Below are 19,952 nucleotides of genomic sequence, written 5' to 3' on the forward strand. Positions count from 1 at the left end.
CGGATAATCTCATCTTGCTCATTGAGAAAATGCCCAGGTAAAGTTTCCAAACCTTCAAACAGGCCCAGGAATCCAGCTTAACAATTTGTATATTTAAAGACAAAAGTCAAAACTTTGGGCCTCATTTACAGCGAATGTTTTTAGCCTTATGAGCGACTGTCGCTTGTAATTTAAAGTAAACCAATCATGCAAACATTCTACTCTGTTATCAAAAATGTAAAACCTGATGCAAGTCAGTAAATTAAGGTGCATAATGTAGTCACGTGCGTAATTTACAGTCTTTTAACTCAAACCTGTATGTGTCCCTATGGGATTGGTTAAGGAAATCCTATGCAAGTTTAGTGCATACCCACAAAATGATTACACACTCAAAACCAAATAAATAAGTCATAAAAAATAACTGAAAAGGACTGTGTCCATGGATTACCTCTTGACATGATAGAATCAACCAATGGTTGTGATGGAAGAAGTGGTTTGCTGCTCATAGTTATTCAATTTTCCTTTCATATATGTGATAATGGGTACACAAATGGTGTTCAACATTGGTGAGTTCAAAGGAATAAAAAGGTCAATGTTAATGGCAGAGGGGCCCCACCTCCCTTTATCAAGCATGATGAGTGTCAGTCAGGGGGGGCATGGCCAGATGCCGATGGTGGAAGAAGTCTCTCCGTGAGGCTCCCACCTGTAATCCCCCACCCCGTTGCATCCTGACTCCCAGAGCCCAGTCCCCACTGGCACGTAGCCAGAGGTGCAGGGGGTACCCCATACCAGTAGCGAGGCAATAGAAACCCGCAGTGCCCTGGGTTCAGGGCTGGTCTGGCAGGGCGGCCGGAGACCGCACTGAGCACAAGATGGTGGCCTCGTCCAGAAGGCCCGAGCTGATGGCCCCTGCTGCGGACAGTGCGGCCTGAAACTGCCCAGCTCCCTGCAGAGCATCAAAGAGAACACGAGGAGTGAGTCGGGGAGCAAAGGCCGACCAGAGCTAGTGAAGGGCTCCGCACCGTGCGGAGAGCCGGAAGAACCGGTGAGCAGACACGCATGGCGGGGGCACGGTCCGAGGGCAGTGGAACTCCTGAGAGGCAGCGATTGACCCTCTGGTGGGGGGGAGGTGGGTCAGGGCTCTGGCTTTGCAAAAAGGACAACTAGGGTGGCAGAAAGGAGAGGGGGCCCATGGCCCCGGGCGGTACAGAGCGGGGCCTCCCCGGAAAAGACAGCGGACTGACAGTAGAGGTGCAGCAGTTTCATAGAGGCGATACGTGGCCTGCCCAGCCGCACCAGACTTGTGAGTACTGCGAAGGGCCCAAGAGGGTGACCAGAGCCCTGGAGAGAGGACCGTTGGGGTTCTGACCCGGATAGGGACCAGGAGAAGGAGCCCTGCATGGAGATAGAAAGCGAACCATAACCCTCTACTATAACAGAACAAGGAGGCAATTTGTAGGAGAGAGAAGGTGGCACAGAAGGTACCCCCACATTGGGGATGAGCTTCCAAATACAGACCACACCTCAAAACCCGAAGCGACAGGGACTTCCAGCGGTAACGTGGGCAGGCTGGGGCGTGGATCTGGGAAGGCCGTGGTGGCACGAAGCAAACCAGCCCCCACTACACCCAAGTGGACGAATCTGCAGATCACACGATAAGAGGTGAGGTGACCGGATATCTTCTGCGAGCAGGAGAGGAAGAGGGCTAGGGGAGACATTAACGAGGAGGGGGACTGTTGCACTCACCCTCTAGTATCATAGGACATAGCAGCAGGGTCCGAGAAAAGGGGAAAGCTGGTCGCAGGAAGGATACAGAGGAGAAGGAAGGAACTGCTGCGGACGCAATGGCAGGCCTGCAGGGAACTAAGATTATCCATCCTGTGGAAAAGACTGGAGACCCCACTCTTGAGGATGTACTTCAAGCCATAACAGCATTTCGTGAAGCCTTGGACGGGATAATTGATGCCCTGGCCACTGATTTAACAATACTCAGAGATTACCACCGCCGCCTGGCCGAAAAAGTATCCACCACAGAAAAACAAGTCCAAGAACTCCTACCTGAGGTTAGGGACACAACTAAGATCACGCAACGGATGGTGAAGCGAATCCGTGACCTGGAACTACGTGCAGAAGACGCCGAAAATAGTTTCCGGCGAAATAATATCCGTGTGATTGGCTTACCTGAACACATCGATAAGAATAACATGGTGGAGTTTCTGGAGCAATGGCTTAAAGAGGAAGTGGCAGAAGATGGACTCTCTCCTTTTTTTGTGCTTGAGAGGGAGCATAGGATCCCGGTGGGCCCTCCACCACTGGGGGCTCCTCCAAGTATGGTTGTAGCTTGGTTGCTGCATTACAGGGACAGAGACTATTTGCTGAACCAAAGCAGGAAGAATGGGGACCACATGATAGACAATCATACGATCCGTATCTTTCCCGACTTCTCAAGGGAAGTACAGAAACAGAGGACCACTTTTCGAGACGCTAAACAGAAATTGCGCCAATAAGGGATTCAATACGGGATGCTGTTTCCTGAAAGACTTAGAGTAGTGGCTAAGGAGGACACACAGTTCTTTACCAGAGCTGATGAAATATGGCAGTGGATTAGCTCTCAGGCATCGTCATCAGAGAAGGACCGTCTGGCTGAGGGCCCGCAACCACAACCCCAAAGGGGAACCAGGCATAGCAGGAATTGCAAATTGAGGAGTCACTCCAATAAAGAGATGCAAAAAGAAAGTCAGAAGGGAATGGAGGCAGTGGTATCGCTGAGCAGATCAGGACTCAGCTCTTACCTCAGGGCAGATGAGGAACTGGAACATTCAGGATCAGGTCTGGACTCAGAAGCGTCGCACGCATCAAATGAGCCAGGACCAGAGGTGACTCCTGGGACGTCGGACTGCATCATCTGACCCTCACAGCCCTGGACTTAATTAGAGGGCCCTGCACGGACACTGAATGGCTGCCAAGAATCATACAGCAAATATTCTCTCCCCCGCAGAGGCTGACAGCATAGCTGAAGAAGGCCGAACCTGCAGGAGGGGGAGTGGACCCACAAACTTAGGCTTAACAGACCGGGGGGTGGGGAGAGACAGGCAAAGTGGTATACTCCTCTCCAAGAACTTGAGGACCGCCCCCAGTTTCGATAGACAAGCTGAAATAACTGTTTTGGTTTGGATGAGAGTAGTTCAAGCTTTTGTCCTGAGGATGGGGAGTTGGGAAGTTAACTGTTGGGTTATGATTACTGGGAGATGTGAGTCACAGGGATTGGTAGAAATGGAGCCAGAGAAACGGCACGGGTGGATATGTTTATTGCTGATTATGGTACTGAGTGGGGTGCAGGAACATCTACGGACGACAGAATGTTATGGCTACATTAGATTATTTCGTGGAATGTCCGGGGCATGCATACGATGGTCAAGAGGTACTAGGTTTTTTCATACTTACAGAGGAGGGGGATCCAGGTAGCAATGCTCCAGGAAATGCACTTAACACAAGCAGAGGGGAAAGCCATACAGAAACGGTGGAGGGGCCAAGTATACTATACTACATATTCTGCTTTTGCTAGAGGAACCTTGATTTGGATACGGGCTGGGGTCCCATTCCAGTTAATAGATAGTCTTAGTGACCCGGTGGGGCGATTTGTGGCGATACAGGGGAGAATGGAGGGCAGGGAGTTAGCAATGATTAATGTGTATGCAACGAACTCGGAACAGGGTGCATTCTTTACATGCCTATCAGGCCTCCTGGCCACATGCCTGCAAAATTCCTTGGTTCGGGGGGGGGAGGGAACTTTAACTGCGTGGCAAACCCCGCCAAAGACCGGCCACACCCCCCTTTGCACGATTCTCCACTATCTAGGGCGGCACATCAGTTTACATCCTCCTGGCAGTCACACTGGGGTCTGGTAGATGCGTGGCGAAGGTTACACCCAGACGACAGGGACTACTGGTATTTCTCTTATTTACATGATCTACATGTCCGGCTAGATGCATTCTTGTGCACACCGGATGTATTCCAACATATACACAATGCTGAATACTTGGCTCGCACTATCTCAGATCATAACCCACTCTTGTTATCTCTGAAGTGGGGCTTGCCCCTCCCCCGCATCCCTACATGGAAACTGAAACCAGAAGCATTGGAGGATGTACAATATCAGGGAGAGATTAAACAGCACATTACTCAACTTTTTTATCAATAATGAGGCCACAACCAGCAGTTCTTTGATAGAATGGGATGCCTTTAAGTTGGTGATGAGAGGAAGGTGTATAGCGGGAGCGGTGGGAGTACAAAGAACACTACTTAGAGACACCATGGAGGCGGAGTGTAAACTGAGAGAGTTGGAAAAGAGTAGGCCGGAGGACCCAAACTTACAGCACACCATACTAGAGCTTAAAGAAACAGTAGCAGAGTGTATGGGACGTCTACGCTGCTTCGACTATAGGAATTATATCACTAGAGCCCATGGGGAGAGTGACAAAGCAGGCCGGATGCTGGCATGGGTGGTATCGCCGTCCAGAGAGGCTCAACCATACTAGAAATGAAAACCGACCGGGAGGATTGCATATATGGACAGGAACAAATAAATGTGCATTTCCTCATCTACTATGAGCGATTATATAAAAGTACCCTCCAATGTGAAAGGGAGTCCATAGAGGCCTATTCGGCCCAGATGCAGCTCACACCGCTGACCCCTAACACAGCAGGGCAGTTGGGAGAGGCCATTACCGAGTAGGAAATCAAAGGGGCCTTCAAGGAGTTAGCTCAGGGGAAGACACCGGGGACGGATGGTTTACCATTGGAGTTTTATGCTACATACGCAGATCTACTGACTCCAAGGCTGGAGACCCTCTATAAGGCAGCTCAGGAGCAGGGAATACTACCGGCAACAGCACGAGAGGCGATAGTGGTGCCGCTGCTAAAACCTGGTAAAAATCGTACGGAATGCGGCACTTACAGACCTTTATCCATGTTAAATTTGGACTACAAGATACTCAGTAAGATTTTGGCAACAAGGCTCCTCCCACATATGACAAAATTGATACACCCAGATCAGCCAGGGCGGAATACAGCGAATAATATACGCCGGTTGTTAGTAGTCTTGAGGGACCCTGCGCAGGATGATAAGGCGCCTGGGGTGATGGCAGTAGATATTGAGAAGGCATTTGACAGCCTAGAGTGGGAGTTCCTTTATGCAGTGATGGCCAGGCTGGGTCTGGGTCCTGAATATATTGCATGGGTGCGGCTATTATATAACAAACCTACAGCCAGAGTGCGCACCGGACGGATAATATCAGAGAGCTATGCTGTGCAACGAGGTACTAGACAGGGCTGTCCTCTGTCTCCGTTGCTCTTTGCGTTGGCGATGGAGCCGCTGGCGGCCGTGACGTGAGGTGGGGGAGGAGGCCAGGGTGTAAGAGCAGGAGGGGGAGACACCAAATTGCCTTGTATGCCGACGACCTATTGATTTTTGGGGGGGATATGCAAAGAGACCTGCTTCGGGCACAGCTAATGCTTTCTCAGCTTGGGACACATTCAAGACTGGGAGTAAACTGGGTGAAAACCAGGTTGTTCCCGCTGGGGCCAGCGACCGCGCCCCCTACGTGGGCTCGATATGGTCTAGTGGGAGCTGTGATGCCTTTCTTATCTAGGAGTTAAGGTGTACCATGACCCGCAGAACATCCCGGAGGGGAATGTAGGGAGAACACTGCAATCCATCAGGTCTATTATGGCTTTTTTGCAAACATTGCTATTGGCTGTAGCAGGTAGGGTAGTGCTTCTAAAAATGATAGTCCTGCCTAAGCTACTATATCACTTTACAGTCTTACCGGTGGGGATACCCAGGGCAACCTTTAAGGATTTGGAGACAATGATCATAGCAATCCTGTGGGGTAGCAGACGAAGGAGAGTGGCATTGGCCAAACCCCAGAGGCAGTCCACGGATGGAGGGCTGGCGGTCCCCTACTTTGAAGCTTATTACTTTGCAGCACAGCTCCAATGGCTTACACAGTGGATAGCAAGCAGAATGGACCCAGAGGCAATAGTGAAACCATTTACTCCTCCATGGGCAAGGTTAATGGAGGTGTTGTTGGGGACCCGGGGCAGCAGGATGGGGGACACACCTTAATTTAAGGTTTTGATTCAATGCTGGACAAGCTGTTTACGTAAAATTAAGATAAAGACCTCCTTCTCCCCGGAGCTGCCTCTGTTGTCCTTACTGGCACTGCCCCATCGGGGTGGCTGGGAGGGGCTCCAAACCTGGGTCGCGGCGGGGATTCGGACAGTGGGAGCTCTGTTTCCGGAGGGGACAATGACAACATTTGAGACCTTAGAGTGGAGTTTGATTTACCGAGGGGTCATTTTCTACTCTACGGCTAGCATTCGGCGGCACTGGCGGGAGGGATTGAGAGAACCCCTAACGCAGACAATTTGTACTTACCGGGTGGCTTCCGCTGGTAGGCTCAAAGAGGTGACAAATTTATATGGCAGGATCCGGGCAGATAAGACCCTTCCATTGACCCAACTTAGACTCAAATATAGGGAGATCTGGGCACCGATATTCCTGACAAAGCATGGGAGCACATATTGCAGGGCTTCCCCAAGATGACTAGAAATGCTAGATTTAAGCTCATTAACTTTTATGTGCTGCATCAGGCTTATTTAACCCCTGGTCAGATCAACAAGTACTTTGGAATGGACGGAGCGAATTGCCTTAGGTGCGGGTTGCTGGGAGCAGAATTCAGGCACATGTTTTGGGATTGCCCAATTTTAGGAACGTTCTGGGAGGCGGTGACACAGTCAGTGGCAAGAGCAATAGACAAGAAGAACCCCTGTACAATAGGCCATTGCTTACTCGGGTGGATTTCACATATGCCCAAGACGAAAGTAACTAGCAACTTTCAGGACTTGGCATACGTGTTAACTAAAAGGAAAATAGCAATGACCTGGGAAAAGCAGACGGGACCAAGGATATCACAATGGAAAAGGGAATGGAAAAAATGGCCTAGGAGCGAGGGGGACGTTCTTCTCAGAGAGGTCAAAAGAGGGATGCGGCCACCAGATATAGCACAGGGATGGGAGTTGGTAATGGAGGCTTTGGAGGAAGATTCCCTGACTGACTTGGCCCTATGACCGAATGACAGAAAGTAGGGACATAACCGTGGCCCCTTCTGTTGGCGGACATTTTTACTGATAGGAACCTGACACTACCACACATTAGAAGAGGACGAACACATCTGACCTCTACGCACAATGCTCATCCCGCAACAAAGTTTGACTCACTAAGGGGGGGAGGGAGAAGTTGGGCTGGGTAAGGAGGGGGGAAGTTTGGTGAGACCCTATGGTCCCAGTTTAGTAGGGAATCAGAATTGTATGGAATGAGTTGAACTATTGTATTGAATCAAAAATGGCTGATATATGTTGTATCGTACCATGATAGCATGATAATTAAACACCTGAAAATGCAATAAAAATATGTTTACAAAACAAAATGATGAGTGTCGGTCAGGCCGAGCAAAGCCAGCCTGACAGACACTCAACATGTGAGGGTCAGGCAGCCAGATGCTTTAACTGCGCTAATATGCAAATGCCTTGCTGCCTGAGTCACGGTTTGCCAGGCTGAAGATATCACAGCCCTGAGGGTGTGACCTTATCGGCCCAGAAAAGTCTCAATGATTGATTCAGACCTGCATGGTTCAGTTTTAAACCCTGAAGTGCCCAGGGCTGGCGATTTATCAGAGATGTCTCGCCACAGAATGAGGAAGGTCAGCAACTCTCCCTAACCCCATCTCAATTTGTGACGAGTAAGGGGAGGTCCTCCTCTCACTGGCTGACTCAGGACAAGGTCAGCCAAAGAGAAGAGTTGTCAGGATCTTTGGTCTATCCCTTCCTTCCCCACAACCCTTCAGAAATCACAAGGCCTTTCTGCTTCTCCACCCAATGTGGCCCAGTAAGTGTTTGCTGAATGTTGGGTGTGTCTGTTTATGTATGAATGTATGTGTATTATTAAGTTCATGCTTTAAATGAGCATGGGCATATATATGTGCTTGTTAATGGAGGGTGTACGTGCATGCACTTGTAAATGGATGTGTGGTAGTGAGCACCCCAGTGCACAGTCACATTACAGGCTGCCACTGTTCAAAGGAATGTTGCAGCTATCTAACTGCTATATTGATTGCTTTACATTTTATTGCATATTTTGTGAATTTAGCTGTTTATTCTTTGCATTCGCTCTCAAAGCATAATCACATACTAACGTATTTCTCAGTTTCCTTTCATTTGTTCTACGCTCTGCCATGTTTGAGATGTTTATCCCAGATACCCTGGTTTTCCCTGGTACTTTTATATATTATAGACCTATGAAGTCAAATGATTTACATGTTAAATTCCTTAAATGTGGCACATGCTTTATTGTGTACATTGTTAACAAGCTCTGGCAAAGCAGTCTGGCTCATTTTAGATATTATTATTTTTTGTTGCTGTAATGACTTATGTTGTGATGTGGTAAGTTTGAATGAACAAGCAAAGAACATAGGTATATCCACATACATACAATTTCAAATTGTGTATGCACACAAACACACACACAAAACACATAGACACATATGCAGTCAGTCAACACACGTACGGGCATATGCAAACACAGGCAGATGTGGGTGACTGTAGATTCATATATTGGTGTATGGTTTTTTATTGCCTGATGTTAGTGCATACGTTTATAAAAGACATTAATGCAGCATCCACTCAAAACCTAATAAGAAACTTGTATTTTTAGAAGTTATACACCTGTTCCTCAGAAAGCCAATGACTATATGTTACAGAAAAATGTAAGTTAAGTTATAAACTGCTCTCAAATGATCTAAGTAGTTTGCAGGGAGCATATTTTGTATGATATTAACCTTATGGACTGAATTCACAGAAGGCATTTTTGATTGCTCTAATGGTAATATTTAATGTATTACAAAATGCCATTTATAAACCTATGCCACAGATCTCCACCTCACATGTCTTTTCTATACAGAGATATCCATCTCGGTGATGGAGGTCTCTACACACACAAGTATAGGGCTTAGTAGTAAATGGGGAGGGAGATGAGAAGTGGTGGGAAAATTGGGAATAATTACTACAAAACATGGAAGGTTAAGGGAAATTTAAGGATGGATTTAGGGAGAGGTATGTTAATACAAAATGCATGCCCACATAAGAGCAAGATAATTGTAATTCATAAAATACACTTCTAATTCTACTACAGAGCTAATAGTGCCAAAACAGTTTTACGTACATTCCAGCTCAGCCATGGTGTAAATCAAGCACCACACATGAACAAACAATGGTAATGCAACACGCTCCCATGGAAAACAATGGAGTATGCAATAATACTAGCACCCCATAGGAATTTATCTAAATGAAATTAAAATAATTCTAAATGTAAAATATATATACCTTTTAAGGTAACAAAATAAGTATAATTAATGGTAAATTTAATTCTTTACATTTATTAGCACACTTCGAATGAAATTGAAATAAAATGTAATTTTAGCTTAATTTTGAAAGTGTAAAGATTAATATAATTAATTAATAAACAAACCTCTAATGGCATTTTTAAAATGAGATAATTATAATGCTAGTGAGGGTGGATGATTTTAATTTTAAAGTACTGTTGAACAACTAATAACAAAATCATTAACTAATGTATTCAAAATATTTTACTATTTATTTCAACATACACAAACATTAGCTTCGACAAAAACAGAACTAGTAGCCGGCACAGACAGTGCACCTTTCACAATATGATTATTTCTTATAAGTGCATTCATAATATAGCTCTTCTGAAGTAATGAGCTATATGTTGCAATGGCTAATTTCTGTTTGTGTGTAGTTTAAATTTAGGGTAGTATATACATCGCCCGTAAATGCTTCTCTAAAATACCCACTCTGTAATCTGAAAGCCTTAACGCAAAGAAGGAGAGAGCCCAGATTTACTGCTGCATGATTAACTTAATTGCCAGAACAGAACATGTGTAAAGGGCCTTTCCACTCCGTCTCCTGTCTTTCCCATGTATTTTCATGTCAGGATGTTTAATTCTGGCCATGCCAGATCTTCTGGAATATTATCATCTTTATGGTTTTTTTGCCGAGACAATAATTTCCCCCGCTTAAGCTTTTATAACAGAAATGTGAAAAACAGAAATGTGAAAACTCTCACATTACATTACTGAAGCACTGCAGACATTCTATGGGGCGGCGCACCCCTAGGGGGCTATTATGCCTTCAGGAAATTACTATTCCCACCCTAACAAAAATTGGGTACAATTTAAACCATGGAGGAGGGGTCATATTTACTATTCTAACTCATATAACTCAAGTAACTTACGTTTAGCAAACATTGCGTAAAGTACATACATGGGAGGTCAGAATTACTGTACTAACTCCAATGTAACAAACATTTGGAAAAGTGTATACTCATGGGGGTCAGATTTACTATTTTATCTCCAGTTCAACAAACATTGGTGAAAGAGCATACATGGGAGAACTGATTTACTATTGTACTACAATTAGCAAACATTTGTATTTGTGAAAGAGGAGATATTTTTGGAGGAAGGAAAATTTAATATTGAAACCCCAGTCCAATAAACTAGGGGGAAGGTGTATATATTGGCAGGGGGGTGGCACCAAAATACTATTCTAACACCAGTTGGAGAACATTGGAGAAAGTGCACATTTTATAGGGTGCACATTTACTATTCTAACTCCAGTCCCACAAATGCTGGGGAAAGTGCATGTATATATTAGGCAGGGGGATATTTATTATTCTCACCTGAGTCTAACAACCACTGGTGGGAAGTGCATACACTGGTATTAAACTTCAATGGTATAGTAAAACAGCAAAAAAAATACAATATTTACCGCCGATATTTTGCACCACCATATTTTTATAGTCTCAATATTTTGACCATGACATTATGGTCAAATGTAATTTCTGTAACGACCTTTAGGTGCATCACCCATGTGTAGAATTCACAATGGAGCCATGCACTCATTTGTCCTAAATGACACTGTCTACACTGCATATATTAACTAGGAAAATCTACGCATAAATGCATGAGGTGCAGATGGCACAGCTCAGAAACTCGGAGATGTAACCAATGTTAAGTGCAACAAGGTGCCCTTATAGAAGGGGACAAAGATGGAAGATCGATCCAACTTAGTACTTTATTACACTGAAGATGCTTAAAATATGGCACACACGACACTGAGGATTATCGCTTTGGGGTGGGCAGGACTAATTTGCTTGTGGTTCGTCAGTGTTTCTAGAGGCACAAAGAGGAAAAATAAACACTGGCAAAGCCAACAGGTTTTTGCTTTAAAGAGACAAGCTACTGGCTTTGCAAATGCTCTTTACCAATTGAATTATATCACTTGTCACATGCAAGGCCACCAATCTTGCAATAGGTTTTCTAATAAAGAAATCCAATTCAAAGATTGCTGCCGATTTGGGAGCCTACCTCCTGATATATATCAGTCATTTTTAATTTTCTGTTCTAATATGTCAGACGGCCATTTTAGAACAGTAAATTAAACACTGAACACAGAGAAAACCAAGTGAATGAAGTAGAAAAAACAAAATGAGTGGCTTGGCAGCACTTTCCACCTCAGGAGCAGAATTGGCAGTGCATATGGAGATGTGTGGGCAGCAGGGAGGGAGAGAAAAAAAAGTGCACAAAGGGGACGCATAGAAAAAGAAGGGGAGAGAAAGCAAAGAAACAACTCTCATGGAGTGATGTATCCAAAATAAAAAAAAAATAATCATGCCAAGTTTGCAGTGGAAGGATACAAATCACCCAGACAGACAGACACTGAGAAACTTAAAAGTTCTTTGAGGGACACACACACACAAGAATAGGGACAGCATTAATCAAATCAAGAGCAGACAACTGAGCTCGACAATAAAGCCACCCAATTACAAACAAAGAGCTAACCCAAAGTCTACTTTAAGTATATGTTTTATATTGGAAACAACAGATCTCACAAAATAGAACCAAAGCTGTGGGTACCAAGACTTGAAAACAATGTTTTTGCCTACTATGCCAATATGGACAGAGACTTGCCATATGCAAATTGGTCTGGTCCAAAAAGAAAAGTAGTACCTAAGCCAGGCCCTTCCAGACAGGAAAGCAAGTAACCCAAGGCCAGTTTCCATTTACTTAGGGCTAATAAGTGAGCTGTAGTTTGAATCCTTTGGGCCAGTGAGCACAAGACCTACATGTGCACTTAGGGCATCTACTGCAACAAACAACAAGGTGATGGAGGGACTGCTTGAATTAATCTCAGCCACATTCCATTCCATTGTTTTTGCCCATAACACACTAGATGGAGACCTCACATATGCAAATCAAAAACTGCTGTGCTCCAACAGATTCTTTTGAGAGAACATGAACATGTCTTGCTTTGTGTGCATGAGGACATATTTGCTGCATACATCTGTAAGTTTTGAATCGGACCTCTTTCGGAAATCACACATCTCTACTGTATCTATTTTAGTGCGTCTGAAGGTCCAGACATGTGGAAAGTCTACAATGCAGATCACAGCCCCTTTAAAACCTACCAATGTTTGGATTGTCATACTCAGCACGCTTAGAATATTTCTCTGGCTTGGTTTCTGACATCTATGCTTGTCTACCTGATACATGGAACTATATATCAAGCAGATTTGTTAGGACAGTGAAAACATCTGCATGTTCTGCATTCATAATTTCATTAATAAAGGGCATTTCTGCTTTTCTGTGAGACTCACATTGTTTTGCTAAAGCCTATTTGTTCTGTGGGAAAGGCATTTTTTGGTGTTGGAGCACAGCATCAGTTTTATTACTTCAGTGTCAAAAGCTTCCAGGACTGGGAATACCATATGACTTTTAAATTTGCCATAGAACCCATGTACATTTGATGACACAGCCTTGGCTCTGAACTTGGATAAGTGGGCTAGGCAATTTATTTCAGTTTTAAGTATGACACATAACTTCAGATGCATTTACAGATTTTGGATTTTCATATTATAAGTGAAATTACAGTTAACTAAATGTTGTGAGTGTCCATTGGTTACATTTTTTAAAGTGACACAGACACACCAACCCACACACACACAGATCCATGCACGAGTTGGTCATCTACATTATTCCTCGTTGTTAAGTCACAATGCATCATGCAACCGCTCATTTAAAGACTGCAAATTTAAGCTAACCTCAACCTCCCACATTATTGGTGAGAATCAAGGAGAGGCACAATAACAAGCGAGCAGGAACCTTAAATGGAACTCATATTGGAAACTGACATTGAGCAAAGCACTTAGGCCCAAATGTATGAGCTTTTGTTCTTCAACTAGAAATTTGAAATTTGTTTGCAAATCGCAAATTGCGAGTCGCAAAACAAAATGATCAACAGTGTGAACCACACTGTTTGTGATTCTCAAATAGGTTGCAAGGGACCTGCCTCATTAATATTCATGAGGCAGGTCACAATTTGAGACCCATTTGTGAATGGCTGCACTCACAGGGCTGGTGGCCTGCTGGAGTCAGCAGACCACAATGTCTGCGACTGCTTTTTCAATAAAGCAGTTTTTTTCATGCAGCCCGTTTTCCTTAAAGGAGAACGGGAATCATTTCAAAAATAAAAATGACAAGTTTTCTTCTCATTTTTTCAGAGTAGGCAGTGGTCTGTAGCAGTATCAACCATCATTTACGGTCTGAGAAACAGCCCTGCATATGACTTCTGGCAAGATCTGCAGCAATTTGTGCACCAGGGCCTCAAGGGGCATGAGCGTAATAACCAAAGAGATAAACTGCATTCAGAGGTCGTAATGCTAAACTAGGCACAGAAAAATAATTTTCCCCACAGCATCAACTCTTTTTTTTTACAACCTGTCAAGAGGAGAAATAGGAAACGGATGTGGGTTTACTTTGGTCGTGGAGGACTCCACCACAAGGCTCTCCAGGGCTGGATGTTGTGTCAAACATTTAGGATCACCTGGCACTGACCTGTGATGCCTTTCAAAGATGCGGCTCACAGCTGGGGTCGAAAATGGCTTAGACCAAACAGCCAGGACCTAGTCAGTCAGGGCATTTTTGAAAGGCATCAATAGCTTAATAGTCGAAAGCTCAGGTTGCAAATCTCCATGAGGAGGTATGTCTCGTCAGTAGGGAACAGTACTATCAGTACTTCTGCAGCCCTGTGAACCACAACACCCTTCAATGATCCTAATCTTAAAGAAGTCATGTTTACTTTACATTGTCATTAATGTATGTAAGTTGGTCATCCGTTCCCAGTAGCTGTGGCTCAGTCTGTCAGGTGGCCTTGCTTCCACTGGCTATGCTTCACTCAACTTCACTTTGATCAGGCCTACTATATGGCTATACAATCTCATATCCATACCAGTCCCTGTAACTGACTGTTCATTGTTTAAGTTCAATCTCTCCCTGCAATGTCTGGGTTCCCACTGTGGCTGTGTCATCATGTCTTATTTTGTGGTTGGGGTTCCTAGATACCACCTCTTGCATGGGCTAGTGGCTGACCTTGGTTTTGTAGTGCATTGACTTGTAAGATGCGCCAAGTCTTGCTGGCAGCTTTTGTCACCAGAAAGGTCCCAAGTACTGGTATTTTACTATTTCAACATCTATTTACAACCCATTGTAGTTGGAATATGAAGTATGCTCCAATAAATATATCCCATGCCCAGCTCAGAGATCTGAACACCATCAGGGCCATATTTGGAAGAGGCCCATAGCTTAACTAGGCTGTTTCTTATGTAACGATAGTTCCATTTAACTTTCTCCCGGAATCCTCAACCATTTCTTTTGATTTTGTTCCATCCCAATATTGTTTGGCGCTTAATTATCTGCTTATGACAATAATAGGTGCCTTATCTTCTGCATTAGTGCCCCCCTGCTCTCAGCTGAGAGTTCATTCCCACCCAGGGGCTGTATTATGAATATGGCACATTTTGTTTGTTTGCATCACAGCACATCTTTCAAAAGGTGCATCGTGCGCAAAAAAGGAAAGTGTGCCATTAAGAAAATGCACTGTCCCCAAGGCATCCACTAACTTTCCCTGCAGTGGAGGCAGCACATTCAATTTAAAATTGGAGCAGCTGTGGCAACCTGCCTGCACTTTTAAGGGGGATTAGAGATCACCTTGCAGGTGGGTGCAGTGAGTGAATGCAACTAAAAGCAGTGGGATGTCTGAGGGTTTCATTGGATTTCCATTCTCCTGCCAAAAGTGCTACCTTTAGAAGGCACACTGAAAGTGTTCAAATCATTTTTGGCACACTTTCAGTGTGCCTCCTAATGGCATGTTTGCCTCTGCACCCACATCTGTAATACGACATGAGCGCAGAGGCAAAGATATGCCTCATTTGCATGGGGGTATACCCCCATACAAATGAGAAAATGCTCTCTCATTATGGCACTTGCGCTACATGTGTGCCAGCGATATCAGTATTACAGAAGAAGATGCACAAGTGTCTGTGCCCCCTTGTGTAATACCATTGTCCCTCAGGTGGCGCACAAGCCCATAGCACCTCTGGGGAACAATGTAGAATATGGCTTCAGTTGTTACTATAAAGTCTGTTGGAGAGGAGTGCCATAAATATGTTTCTGTCAGTAAGTTATATTCACATTTTGCTACTTTGGTGAGAGGCCTTGAGATGATGACATCCTGCACAAAAAAATATGAGGGCTTGGCATGTTTCACAAAGATGAAGGCCCATTTATCACGCTTGGAGACACACATGCACCCAGTGTGGCTCTGGTGGGGCAGGGAGAATGACAGTGGCCATGGTTGCCTTTGGTAGCGAGATTCGTGTTGTTTCTGTTGGTTAGTAATGATATTGGGGAGCTTTACATCTCGCAGCTTAACGTGCTGATGCCATGCACAAGTAATTTTGCTCCAGCAGCTTAAGTGACAGAGGGGTTTGTACTTTTGAGGGAACACATGCTTGTGACTCCTATTTGTAGCCTACTATGTAGCCCCTAGAGGCATAAAGGAGTGACTGAGGGAGATGTTGGATCTGGGTCTAGGTGTCTAGAGATGTATGCCAGGGATCAACTCTAGAATAATAGTGTTCAAATGGAATGGGCATTCAGGCACATAGATGTTTTTTCAATCTTCTGAGGCAATACTTTTCTAAACATCATGCAAATGGTGGTAAGGGTGGTCAAATATCAAAGCCTGGTCAATTTTTGTAAAACTTGAAATGGGTCCTGGGCTGGCGCAATGCTGCCTTCAAAAGGAAAATGTCACTTACACAGTGTACATCTGTTCGTGGCATGAGACGCTGCGGATTCACATGCTGTGCACATCCCGCCATCTAGTGTTGGGCTCGGAGTGTTACAAGTTGTTTTTCTTCGAAGAAGTCTTTTCGAGTCACGAGATCGAGGGACTCCTCCCCTTTCGGCTCCATTGCGCATTGGCGTCGACTCCATCTTAGATTGTTTTCCCCGCAGAGGGTGAGGTAGGAGTCGTGTATATAGTAATAGTGCCCATGCAATGGAGTAAGTATGTATGTAAATTTACAAATGTACACGTTCAATTTTCTTGGCAACTTAGAACGGCTACAGGCTCCCGGGGAGGTGGGAGGGCGCATGTGAATCTGCAGCGTCTCATGCCACGAACAGATCTACACTGGGTAAGTGACATTTCCGTTCGGTGGCATGTGTAGCTGCAGATACACATGCTGTGCATAGACTAGTAAGCAGTTATCTCCCCAAAAGCGGTGGTTTAGCCTGTAGGAGTTGAAGTTGTTTGAAATAATGTTCTTAATACTGCTTGTCCTACTGTGGCTTGCTGTGTTGTTAACACATCCACGCAGTAATGCTTGGTAAATGTATGAGGCGTAGACCATGTGGCTGCCTTACATATTTCAGTCATTGGTATGTTCCCTAAAAAGGCCATGGTGGCACCTTTCTTTCTAGTGGAGTGTGCCTTTGGTGTAATAGGCAGTTGTCTTTTTGCTTTTATATAACAGGGTTGAATACATTTAACTATTCACCTGGCAATGCCTTGTTTGGATATTGGATTCCCTGTATGAGGTTTTTGGAAAGCAACAAACAATTGTTTTGTTTTGCAAATTTGTTTGGTTCTATCAATGTAGTACATTAGTGCCCTTTTGATGTCTAATGTATGTAATGCTCTTTCAGCTACAGAATCTGGTTCTGGAAAGAACACTGGGAGTTCCACTGTTTGATTTAAGTGGAACGGTTATATGACTTTAGGTAAGAATTTAGGATTTGTGCGTAGAACTACTTTATGTTTATGTATTTGTATAAAGGGTTCTTGTATGGTAAAGGCTTGTATCTCACTTACTCTTCTGAGAGATGTGATAGCTATTAGAAATACTACTTTCCATGTTAAGTACTGTATTTCACATGAATGCATGGGTTCAAATGGTGACCCATGAGTCGTGTTAATACGATGTTGAGGTTCCACAAAGGAACTGGTGGTGTTCTTGGTGGAATAATCCTTTTCAGACCCTCCATAAATGCTTTTATAACTGGGATTCTGAATAATGAAGTTGAATGCGTAATTTGCAAATACGCCGAAATTGCTGTCAGATGTATTTTTATGGATGAAAAAGCTAACTTAGACTTTTGTAAGTGTAGTAGATAGCTTACAATGTTTTTTGCAGATGTGTGTAATAGTTGAATGTGATTATTATGGCAGTAATAAACAAATCTTTTCCACTTATTTGCGTAGCAATGTCTTGTGGTTGGTTTCCTAGCCTGTTTTATAACCTCCATGCATTCTTGTGCAAGGTCTAGATGCCCGAATTCTAAGATTTCAGGAGCCACATTGCTAGATTGAGCGATGCTGGATTTGGGTGTCTGATCTGTTTGTGTTGAGTTAACAGATCTGGTCTGTTTGGCAGTTTGATATGAGGTACTACTGATAGGTCTAGCAGTGTTGTGTACCAAGGTTGTCGTGCCCAAGTTGGTGCTATCAATATTAGTTTGAGTTTGTTTTGACTCAATTTGTTTACTAGATACGGAAGGAGTGGGAGAGGGGGAAAAGCGTATGCAAATATCCCTGACCAACTCATCCATAATGCATTGCCTTGAGATTGAACTTGTGGGTACCTGGAAACGAAGTTTTGGCATTTTGTGTTTTCTTCTGTGGCAAATAGTTCTATTTGCGGTGTTCCCCACCTTTGGAAGCAAGTTAGTAGTATCTGGGGATGAATTTCCCATTCGTGGATCTGTTGGTGATCCCGAGAGAGATTGTCGGCTAACTGGTTTTGGATTCCTGGTATGAACTGCACTATTAGGCGAATGTGGTTGTGAATCGCCCAATGCCATATCTTTTGAGCTAAGAGACACAATTGTGTCGAGTGTGTCCCTCCTTATTTGTTCAGATAATACATTGTTGTCATGTTGTCTGTTTTGACAAGAATGTGTTTGTGGGTTATTAGTGGTTGAAATGCTTTCAACGCTAGAAATACTGCTAGTAGTTCTAAGTGATTGATATGAAGTTGTCTCTGTTGAGTGTCCCATTGTCCCTGGATGCTGTGTTGGTTGAGGTGTGCTCCCCACCCTACCATGGAGGCATCTGTTGTGATCACGTATTGAGGCACTGGGTCTTGGAAAGGCCACCCTTGGTTTAAATTTATAGAAAAGCGAGGTGTATGTTTGGCGGTCTATCAACACTAGATCTTGAAGTTGACCCTGTGCTTGTGACTATTGTGATGCTAGGCTCTGTTGTAAGGGCCGCATGTTTAATCTTGCGTTTGGGACAATAGCTATGCATGAGGACATCATGCCTAGCAGTTTCATTACAAATTTTACCTGGAACCTTTGGTTTGGGTGCATGGTCTGTATTACGTTTTGGAATGCCTGTACCCTTTGTGGACTTGGAGTGGCAATCCCCTTTCTTGTGTTGATTGTTGCTCCCAGATACTGTTGTATTTGACACGGCTGTAGGTGTGATTTCTGGTAGTTAAGTGAGAACCCTAACTTGTGAAGGGTTTTTATAACATATTTTGTGTGTTGTGAGCACCGTTCTTGCGTATTGGTTTTGATTAACCAGTCGTCTAGATATGGAAACACATGTATTTGCTGTCTTCTGAAATGAGCTGCCACTATGGCAAGGCATTTTGTAAAGACTCTTGGCGCTGTTGTTATTCTGAATGGCAACACTTTGAACTGGTAATGTACCCCTTGGATTACAAACCTTAAGTATCTTCTGTGCGAAGGATGTATGGGTATATGGAAATATGCATCCTTGAGGTCTAATGTTGTCATGTAGTCTTGTTATTTGAGCAAGGGGATTACGTCCTGAAGTGTTACCATGTGAAAGTGATCTGATTTGATGTAAAGGTTTAGTGTTCTGAGATCTAAAATGGGTCTAAGAGTTTTGTCTTTTTTGGGTATGAGAAAGTACAGGGAGTAAACCCCCGTTCCTTTCTGATGATTTGGTGCGAGTTCTATTGCATCTTTTTGCAACAACGCTTGGACCTCCAGTTGTAATAAATCCATGTGTTGTTTGGACATGTGTGTTTTCGGTGGGACATTTGGAGGGAATTGTAGGAATTCTATGCAATAACCATGTTGGATAATGGCTAGGACCCACGTGCCTGTTGTTATCTCCTCCCAGTTCTTGTGAAAATCTGTTAGTCTCCCCCCCCACTGGTGTTATGTGTTGGTGATTTGTGACACTGAAGTCGCTGTTTATTTTGAGGGGTTTTGGGACCTTGGAACTTTCCCCTAGTTTTAGGGAACTGTCCACCCCTGTATTGTCCATGAAAACATCCCCTCTGATACTGGCTCTGGTATGTGGGTCTTGTTTGTGAGGTTGAGGGTTCTGTGTTTTGTCCTCGAAACCCCCCTCTAAACTGTGTTTTCCGAAATGTGCCTCTGCTCTGTGGGGAGTAGAGTGCACCCATGGCTTTAGCCGTATCTGTGTCCTTTTTAAGTTTCTCGATAACAGTGTCC

General features: G+C 44.2%; 1 protein-coding gene across 1 annotated transcript in view; it reads right to left on the reverse strand.

The window, feature by feature from the left end:
* Nucleotides 1–19,952, reverse strand: part of F5 (coagulation factor V) — a 728,300-nt gene that overhangs the window by 109,001 nt on the left and 599,347 nt on the right. The window lies entirely within an intron of this gene.

Source organism: Pleurodeles waltl, chromosome 8, assembly GCF_031143425.1.
Source record: "Pleurodeles waltl isolate 20211129_DDA chromosome 8, aPleWal1.hap1.20221129, whole genome shotgun sequence".
Lineage (NCBI taxonomy): Eukaryota > Metazoa > Chordata > Amphibia > Caudata > Salamandridae > Pleurodeles > Pleurodeles waltl.